Source organism: Lygodium microphyllum, chromosome 27 (genome assembly GCF_053477565.2).
Source record: "Lygodium microphyllum isolate KBCC chromosome 27, Lygodium_microphyllum_v1.1.10, whole genome shotgun sequence".
Taxonomy (NCBI): Eukaryota; Viridiplantae; Streptophyta; class Polypodiopsida; order Schizaeales; family Lygodiaceae; genus Lygodium; species Lygodium microphyllum.
The window spans coordinates 129,316,695-129,326,694 of record NC_141161.1 but is presented as its reverse complement, the minus strand read 5'-3'; the positions used below and the strand labels follow the sequence as shown (position 1 = coordinate 129,326,694).

At 50.0% G+C, this 10,000-nt stretch overlaps 1 non-coding gene across 1 annotated transcript; it reads right to left on the bottom strand.

Annotated features, from left to right (window-relative positions):
• Window positions 1–8,308: 8,308 nt before the first annotated feature.
• LOC148012858 (5S ribosomal RNA) lies at window positions 8,309–8,427 on the bottom strand. The gene has a single exon (XR_015689238.1). It is a non-coding gene; the product is annotated as a 5S ribosomal RNA (ribosomal RNA).
• Window positions 8,428–10,000: the final 1,573 nt, after the last annotated feature.

The window sequence follows — 10,000 nt, the reverse complement described above, 5'->3', positions numbered from 1 at the left end:
TCTGGCCTGGTAATAGTCATATAAATCAAACTTCCTCAAAATCAGGAAATCTTTCACGAACTGAAATGGATGTCCGAAACTGTGCATAATCCTTTCCTAGACCATTCAAGGTCACGGAAACTAAATCATCATCTTCCACTGGCGACCCAATGGAAGCAAGTGCATCTGCAATCTTCTTCACCTTCATGTGGTAGTCGTTGATGCTCATACTTTCTCTCTGCACATTATGCAACTCTTGCTTGAGCTGCATTTTCCTGGCTTGCGTATTTGTGCTATACATTTTTGACAAAGTATCCCATGCCTCCTTTGGCGTACTTGCATCCTGAATATGCACAATCATAGAGTCCGAAATACTGATAGACAGCCAGTACATAACTTTCCTGGCTCTCTCATGCCATGCTTTGAATGCCTGCATTTGCTGTTGATTGGGAACATCAGGAAGAATTGGTTCTTCTTCATTTCCTGCAACAAATTCCCAATATCCTTTTCCCATAAGGAAATTCGTCATTCTAAACTTCCATGCTTGGAAGTTGTTCTTGTCAAGTTTTTCAGTGACAATCTGGGAAAGAGAATCAGATGCCATTACAGAAGACTGCAAAAAATTCTGTCACTGCAAAAACCACAGCTTCACCCTCACAAGGGAAAAACTGTAAAACTGGCAAAAGTGGTATTTGACCACACAGTCACTTCCTAGTGACGATTTTGCATAAACAGGAACCAAGGATGATTCTGTAACCCAATGTCTTTGCACACAAGCATACGATGCAATTTCTGTGGTAACTTTTCACCAACCTGTAGAGCAGTGGTTGCAAAGCATAAAACAGGGCTTTCTTCTGAGTGCGTGCAGAAAACTTCCGCCTCCAAAACAGGCCCCGAAATGGCCTCAAATAAAAGAAACAGGGTCGCCAAGGGCTAAAGCCCTCCCCCGCAGTATATACTACCCTCTTGCTTCACCGCGAAGGGCGTCTCAACCTGAGACAATGCACTCCTGCAATTTCCGGTTGTGCTGCCTGCACAGATCTGCTCCCAAAACAGAAAATGAAAGCAACACTGCTCCTCTTACCAGAACACCGCGAGCTTGGCTTGCTTTCTTGAGCTCCTTACCACGAACAAGGCTCTGATACCATGTCAAGATTGTGGGAGAGAAGGAAGGAGTCTCGCTTGAAGCTTTCTTGCTTGCACAATGGGGGAAGACACACAAGGGTGGAGGCTAAAAACAGTTTTCCTCTTCTTAGTTGTGTAAGCCAAAAGAACTCTAGTACAAAGAAATAGAAGAACCCTCTATATGGGTCTCAAACCAAACTCAACTAACTAAGGTGGCATACTAACTGAGCCACGAACTAGAGTAGATAAGGATAGCTATCATGTGGCTATTATTCATGGGCGGTGTACCAACCGCATCTGCAACTGACAAGTCGGTGACATAAATACACAATGGTCACCCTGGCGTATCACGAGTGGAGCTCGATATCTCAACAGGGGAGGGGGCGTCGCGACACCCCGTGCCACCCCCATGACACGGCACACCCCCCCACCCCACCGCACACCCCCACGACGCGGTGCCTCCCCCCCAACCACACCTCGAAAAACCCCGCTCCATCCACACCACCGCACCACGCCTCCAAAAACCCCGCTCGACCCACCCTGCCCCGCCTCACCCCCCCACGACACGGCACACCTCCCACCCCACCACACACCCCCACGATGCCCCCCCGCACCCCACCTTGGAAAACCCCGCTCCCTCCACACCACCCCACCACGCCTCCGAAAACCTGGCTTGACCCACCCCACCCCGCATCACCCCCCCTCCCCCACGACACGGCACACCCCCCACCCCACCGCACCCCCCCACGACGCCCCCCCGCACCCCACCTCGAAAAACGAGCTCCATCCACACCACCCCACCATGCCTCAAAAAAACCCGCTCGACCCACCCCACCCCGCGTCACCCCCACCACACGGCACACCCCCCCACCCCACCGCACCCCCCTCGACGCGGTGCATCCCCCCCGCACCCCACCTCAAAAAACCCCGCTCCATACACACGACCCCACCACGCCTCCAAAAACCCCGCTCGACCCACCCCACCCTTCGTCACCCCCCTCCCCCCCACGACACGGCACACCCCCCACCCCACTGCTTCCCCCTCCAAAAACCCCGCTCAACCCACCCCACCCCGCGTCACCCCCCCACGACACGGCACACCCCTCCACCCCACCGCACCCCCCACGACGCGGCGCATCCCCCGTGCACCCCACCTCGAAAAACCCTGCTCGACCCACGGCACGTCACTTCACCCCCCACGACATGGCACACCCTCCCTCCTGAGATATCCTGCTCCGCAATGACACGGCACACACAGCCCACTGCACACAACCCCCTCCCGCGACATGGAACCACCCACCCCCTGATGGACCTCCTCAAAAAACCCCCTAGGACATGGCACCACCCAACCCCCCCGCGACATGGCACACCCTCCCTCCTCAGAAATCCCCGCTCCAACTGTTGAGATATCGAGCTCCACTCGTGATACGCCAGGGTGACCGTTATGTATTTATGTCACAGACTTGTCAGTTGCAGACGCGGTTGGTACACCGCCCATGAATAATAGCTACATGATAGCTATCCTTATCTACTCTAGTTCGTGGCTCAGTTAGTATGCCACCTTAGTTAGTTGAGTTTGGTTTGAGACCCATATATAGGGTTCTTCTATTTCTTTGTACTTGAGTTTTTTTGGCTTACACAACTAAGAAGAGGAAAACTGTTTTCAGCCTCCACCCGTGTGTGTCTTCCCCCATTGTGCAAGCAAGAAAGCTTCAAGCGACACTCCTTCCTTCTCTCCCACAATCTTGACATGGTATCAGAGCCTTGTTCGTGGTAAGGAGCTCAAGAAAGCAAGCCAAGCTCGCGGTGTTCTGGTAAGAGGAGCAGTGTTGCTTTCATTTTCTGTTTTGGGAGCAGATCTCTGCAAGTAGCACAGCCGGGAACTGCAAGAGTGCATTGTCTTGGTTTTTTTTATTTGAGGCCATTTCGGGGCCTATTTTGGAGGCGGAAGTTTTCTGCACGCACTCAAAAAAAGGCCCAGTTTTATGCTGTGCAGCCACTGTTCTACAGGTCGGTGAAAAGTTACTGTAGAAATTGCATCGTATGCTTGTGCGCATAGACATTGGGAGTTACAGAATCATCCCTGTTGCCTGTTGATGCAAAATCGTCACTAGGAAGTGACTGTGTGGTCAAATACCACTTTCGCCAGTTTTGCAGATTTTCCCTTGTGAGGGTGAAGCTATGTTTTTTGCAGTGACAGAATTTTTTGCAGTGTTCTGTAATGGCATCTGATTCTCTTTCACAGATTGTCACTGAAAAGCTTGGCAAGAACAACTTCCAAGCATGGAAGTTTAGAATGACAAATTTCCTTATGGGAAAAGGATATTGGGAATTTGTTGCAGGAAATGAAGAAGAACCAGTTCTTCCTGATGTTCCCAATCAACAGCAAATGCAGGCATTTAAAGCATGGCATGAGAGAGCCAGGAAAGTTATGTATTGGCTGTCTATCAGCATTTCAGACTCTATGATTGTGCATATTCAGGATGCAAGTACGCCAAAGGAGGCATGGGATACTTTGTCAAAAATGTATAGCACAAATACGCAAGCCAGGAAAATGCAGCTCAAGCAAGAGTTGCACAATGTGCAAAGAGAAAATATGAGCATCAACGACTACCACATGAAGGTGAAGAAGATTGCAGATGCACTTGCTTCCATTGGGTCACCAGTGGAAGATGATGATTTAGTTTCTATGACCTTGAATGGTCTAGGAAAGGATTATGCACAGTTTCGGACATCCATTTCAGTTCGTGAAAGATTTCCTAATTTTGAGGAGCTGATTGCTCTTCTAATTTCTGAGGAGCAAAGAAATGGTGGTGCATCTTCTTCAGGAGGAACTTCAAAAGAAGCTGTCTTCTACTCAAATGCTGGAAGAGGTAGAGGCAGAGGTAGAGGAGGCCGATATGGAGGCCGTGGTAGAAATCAGAATATGCAGCAAACTCAAGAAAACCAGTCCTATGGAGGAGGACGTGGTAACTCTAGAGGCAGGGGGAGCCAAAGAGGTCGTGGTGGATGGCAAAGAGGCCAAAATGCAAACAGTAATGTTGAATGCTACTATTGTGGTAAAATGGGTCATATGGCTAAAGACTGCTATAAAAAGCAGAATGACATCATGAATGAAAAACTGCAACAAGGAAATTATGCATCCTCTAGTAGACAGGGTGATGACAGAAATGAGCATCTGTTTATGGTGCAGCACATGAACAATTCTGTGACAAGTGCAGAAGAAAGCAATGATGTATGGTATGTTGACTCAGGTGCATCAAACCACATGATAGGTCATGCAGAATGGATGGAGGATGCAAGGAAAATGGAAAAACCAGGATTTGTGGAGACTGGTGATGATACTGCACATCCTATTGTGAAGATTGGAAAAATTCCCTTGTCTATGCAGGATGGGAAAAAGAAATACCTGTCCGATGTATTTCATGTCCCGAATATCACCAAGAATCTGGTTTCTGTTGGTCAAATGGTTGAACAGGGCTTGCAGGTCAGATTTAATCCTCAAGGATGCTTTGTTGAGGATATGAAAAATAAAGGTCGCTTGATAGCAAAAGGAAAGAAGAAGGGCAGAATGTTTACATTGGATGCAGACATGTCTGAATTGAGTGCAGCAATGTTTGCACATGGGACCGGTGTAGTTGCAGATATTGATATCTGGCATAAACGCATTGGTCATGTTAATGTACAGCGACTTAAATCAATGCAGGCCCAAAATATTGTTGCAGGTTTGCCGAAATTCAAGGTTGCAGAAATGCATAAGGTATGTGAAGCCTGTCAATTTGGAAAACAGGCAAGGAAACCATTTCCTAGACATATTTAAGAGAGTGAGAAGCCATTGGAATTAATCCACTCTGATGTGTGGACTACTAAAGCTGCATCTCTTGGAGGCTGTCATTATTTTGTCACTTTTATTGATGACTATAGCAGAAAAGTTTGGGTGTATTTTATGAAAAAGAAAAGTGAAGTTTTTGGGCATTTCAAAACCCTTAAAGCTATGGTTGAAAAAGAAACAGGTCTGCAAATAAAATGCCTAAGGTTAGATGGAGAGGGAGAGTACCTCTCAAATGAGTTTGCAAAGTTCTTACAGGAGCATGGCATAAAGCAGCAATATTCATGCAGTTATACCCCACAACAAAATGGAATTGCAAAAAGGAAAAACAGGCATATTGGAGAGGTATCTCGTGCCATGCTCAATGAAAAAGACTTGCCAGATTTTTATTGGGCTGAAGCAGTTGCTACAGCAGTCTATATAATGAACAGGACTCCCACTGCAGCAATACATGGGATGACTCCAGAGGAGAGGTATACTGGTAGGAAACCAGATATTTCTCATTTGAAAATTTTTGGTTGCATTGCCTATGTACATGTGCCAGATGAGTTGAGATCCAAGTTGGATCCAAAAGCTGAGAAGTGCATCTTTATTGGTTACTCTCTGCAACAAAAAGGGTATAGATGCTATAACCCTTCTACTCGTAAGTTTAGAGTGAGTAGAGATGTTGTTTTTGATGAGATGAGTAGCTGGTATAAACCAGTAAATGTGATTGATGATGTAGATGCACAAAATGGTAATGCTGCACAGAATTCACAGCAGCAGTCACAAAATATTAGTGGACCTGGAGCGTCCTCTAGCAGTGGTTCACATTCTTTGCCGTGGACAGGCAGATTGAGATCAGGAGAATCTTCTCAAAGTAATGCAAATAGTGGTATGCAGGTATCACGAAAAGGAAAAGAGAAGGTTGATCAGCCCATGTTTGATGTGAATGCAGGTCACTCTTATGTGGATGGTGAATCCAGTGGCTCAGAACAGAGCATTGATGATGAGTTGGGTATTCCTTCTATTGTTACACCTGGAGTAAGGAAGACCAGGGATGTTTTGAGAGCACCTGGGAGTGAACCTACTTTGCGCAGGTCTACGAGAGCTAGGTATCCTGTGGATAGGCTGAAATATGATGGATTTACAGCCATTCACTATGCATATATGGTTAAAGTGATACAGGAACCAGAACCCACTTCTTTTGAGGAAGCCATGGGAAAAGAAAAATGGGAGAAAGTCATGGATGAAGAAATGGATGCCTTGGAAGCAAATGCTACATGGGAATTGGTACCTTTGCCTAAAGGTAAAAATGCAATTGGCTGTAAGTGGGTTTATAAGGTGAAGCACAATGCAGATGGTTCTGTGAATAGATACAAGGCAAGATTAGTAGTCAAGGGGTATGCACAAACATATGGCATTGACTATGAAGAAACATTCAGTCCGGTTGCAAGGATGGCAACCGTAAGAGCGGTCATTGCTATGGCTGCATCAAAGGGATGGTCTTTACATCAGATGGATGTAAAGAATGCCTTCTTGCATGGTGATTTGCAAGAAGAGGTCTATATGGAGCAGCCACCAGGTTATGTGCATGCTGTTCATCCTGAGTTTGTTTGCAGGTTGAAGAAAGCCTTGTATGGCTTGAAGCAAGCACCTAGAGCATGGTCTGACAAGATAGGACAGTATCTTGTCACTATTGGCTTTCAGATTTCCAAGGCAGATTTCTCACTTTATGTGAGAAAAACAGAGAAAGGTATTATGCTACTTGTCATTTATGTTGATGATTTGATTATGACAGGTGACAGTGATGAAGATATCCTTCATGTGAGAATGCTGTTGAAGCAGAAGTTTGAGATGAAGGATTTGGGAGAGCTTCATTATTTCTTGGGCATTGAGGTGATTAGATCACCAAGTGGGATACAGCTCTTGCAGAGGCAGTATGGATTGGACATGCTGTCCAAATATGGGATGACAGACTGTAAGCCTATTTCAGTTCCTTTGGAGCAGAATGTGAAGCTGAGCATAGATGCAGGTGAGCTTCTAGAAGACCCTACTATGTACAGACGCATAGTAGGAAGCTTGATTTATATGACTATTACCAGGCCAGATTTGAGCTATGCTGTTGGATTGGTAAGTCAGTTTATGCAAGCTCCAAGGAAACCACATTTGGATGCGGCTAGACGCATACTCAGGTATGTGAAGTCCACATTGCAATATGGACTATTTTATGAGACTGGGGTTCAGATACAGTTGCATGGGTACACTGATGCTGATTGGGCTGGTAGTATTTCTGATAGATGATCTACCAGTGGATATGTGTTCTCTTTTGGGAGTGCTGCAGTCACTTGGAGCAGCAAGAAACAGCCTACAGTTGCCTTGTCGAGCACAGAGGCTGAGTACAGGGGTGCAGCAATGGCTGCATGTGAGGTAGCTTGGTTGCATAAGCTACTTTATGATATGCATCAGTCTACAGATGGACCAGTTGTCATTTATTGTGGCAACATGAGTAGTATACACTTGGCAAATAACCCAGTCTATCATGCTAGAACAAAGCACATTGAGGTGCATATTTACTATGTGCGAGAGAGGGTTTTACTAGGTCTTATTGATCTAGTTTATGTCAGCACAGAGGATCAGGTAGCTGACATATTCACGAAGGCATTGGGTGCAGAGAAGCTGCGCAAGTTCAAAGACCTGCTTGGTGTGCAGGAATTGGGATTGAGCTCGAGGGGGAGTGTTGAGATATCGAGCTCCACTCGTGATACGCCAGGGTGACCGTTATGTATTTATGTCACTGACTTGTCAGTTGCAGACGCGGTTGGTACACCGCCCATGAATAATAGCTACATGATAGCTATCCTTATCTACTCTAGTTCGTGGCTCAGTTAGTATGCCACCTTAGTTAGTTGAGTTTGGTTTGAGACCCATATATAGGGTTCTTCTATTTCTTTGTACTTGAGTTTTTTTGGCTTACACAACTAAGAAGAGGAAAACTGTTTTCAGCCTCCACCCGTGTCTGTCTTCCCCCATTGTGCAAGCAAGAAAGCTTCAAGCGAGACTCCTTCCTTCTCTCCCACAATCTTGACACCAACAACCCACCCGTGCAACCCGGCACGCCCTCCCTCCTCGGAAAACCTCACTCCACCGAACCCCCCCACAACATGGCACACCCTCCGCTCCCAAAAAACCTTGCATCGTGAGGAGGGGGTATCACGTGAAAGCGAGGCAGAGCGAGGGACCAGGCACGACGTACGCCAAGACTATCACGACGAGGAGAGGAGGTGCCGCGTCATGGCAAGGCGAGGGGGTTTCCTACCACGATGTCAGTGTTGGAGAGTCAAGATGTGATCCGAGGGGATTTCCATGCCACGGTCTCGAAACAAGCATGCAAAAAAGGTGCAGCACCAGGACTTCCCAGGAGGTCACCCATCCCAGTACTGTTCTGGCCCAAGCGCGCTTAACTGCGGAGTTTTGATGGGATCCGGTGTATTAGCGCTGGTATGACCGCACCACGAACATAAAGGAATTCCAAAGAGCTCTTGTGTACTCGGAAAGTGGCACGAGAGAGCTCAAGAGCGAGGCATGGTGGCATGCCATGCCGTTCATGCCACGGAGGACACGACCAAACGCGAACCCTAAACCCCGCGCACATGGAGGAGACGCACAAAAGATTGAATCCCGCCGTCGCATGCCATTTCTAACACGAAGGGCAAGCATCCACATGAAGAGCACCCCGTGCACACATAGGCGATGACGTAGAAAAGATCGAGCCGCAGAATACGTGCCACGGAGGACACGTGCCCACAGCATGCCACAAGGCGGTGGGGGAGAGGGGGGCATGCCATTCATACCACGAGGACCCGTGTCCACGCGAGCACTAAACCCTGCGCACATGAGATTCGAGTCATAGGATCCATGCCATGGATGAACTTGGAATGCCATTGGGTACCCTTAATGACACCGTGGGCGAGCATCCACGCGAAGAGAACCTCACGCATACCCCCCACCATGCCTCCAAAAACCCCGCTCGACCCACCCCACCGGGCGTCACACCCCCCCATGACACGGCACACCCCCCCACCCCACTGCAGCCCCCACCCCACCGTAGCCCCCCTCGACGCGGTGCATCCCCCCCCACCCGACCTCGAAAAACCCCGCTCCCTCCAGACCACCCCACCACGCCCCCGAAAACCCCGCTCGACCCACCTGACCTCGCGTCAGTCCCCCCACGACACGGCACACCCCCCAGCGCACCCCCCACGACGTGGCGCATCCCCCCCATCTCCACCCCACCTCGAAAAACCCCGCTCGACCCACCCCACCCTGCATCACCCCCACGACACGGCACACCCCCCACCCCACTGCACCCCCCACGATGCCCCCCACCCCGCGTCACCCCCCCACGACACGGCACACCCCCCGCATCCCACCGCACTCCCCCACGACGCGGCGCATACCCCTCCCCCCGCACCCCACCTCGAAAAACCCCGCTCGACCCATCCCACCCCGCGTCAGCCCCCCACAACACGCCACACCCCCCACCCCACCGCACCCCCCCACGACGCCCCCCGCACCCCACCTCAAAAAACCCTACTCCCTCCACACCACCCCACCACTCCTCCGAAAACCCCGCTCGACCCACCCCACCCCATCTCACCCTCCCCACCCCACCCCACCCCCCACGATGCCCCCCTGCACCCCACCTCGAAAAACCCGCTCCATCCACACCACCCCACCACGCCTCGAAAAACCCCGCTCGACCCACCCCACCCCGTGTCACCCCCACGACACGGCACACCCCCCCACCCCACCGCACCCCCCTCGATGCGGCGCGAAAAACCCTGCTCCATCCACACGACCCCACCACGCCTCCAAAAACCCCGCTCGACCCACCCCACCCTGTGTCACCCCCCTCCCCCCCACGACACGGCACACCCCCCTACCCCACCGCACCCCCCTCCAAAAACCCCGCTCAACCCACCCCACCCTGCGTCACCCCCCCACGACACGGCACACCCCTCCACCCCACTGCACCCCCCCACGATGCGGCGCATCCCCCGCGTACCCCACCTCGAAAAACCCCGC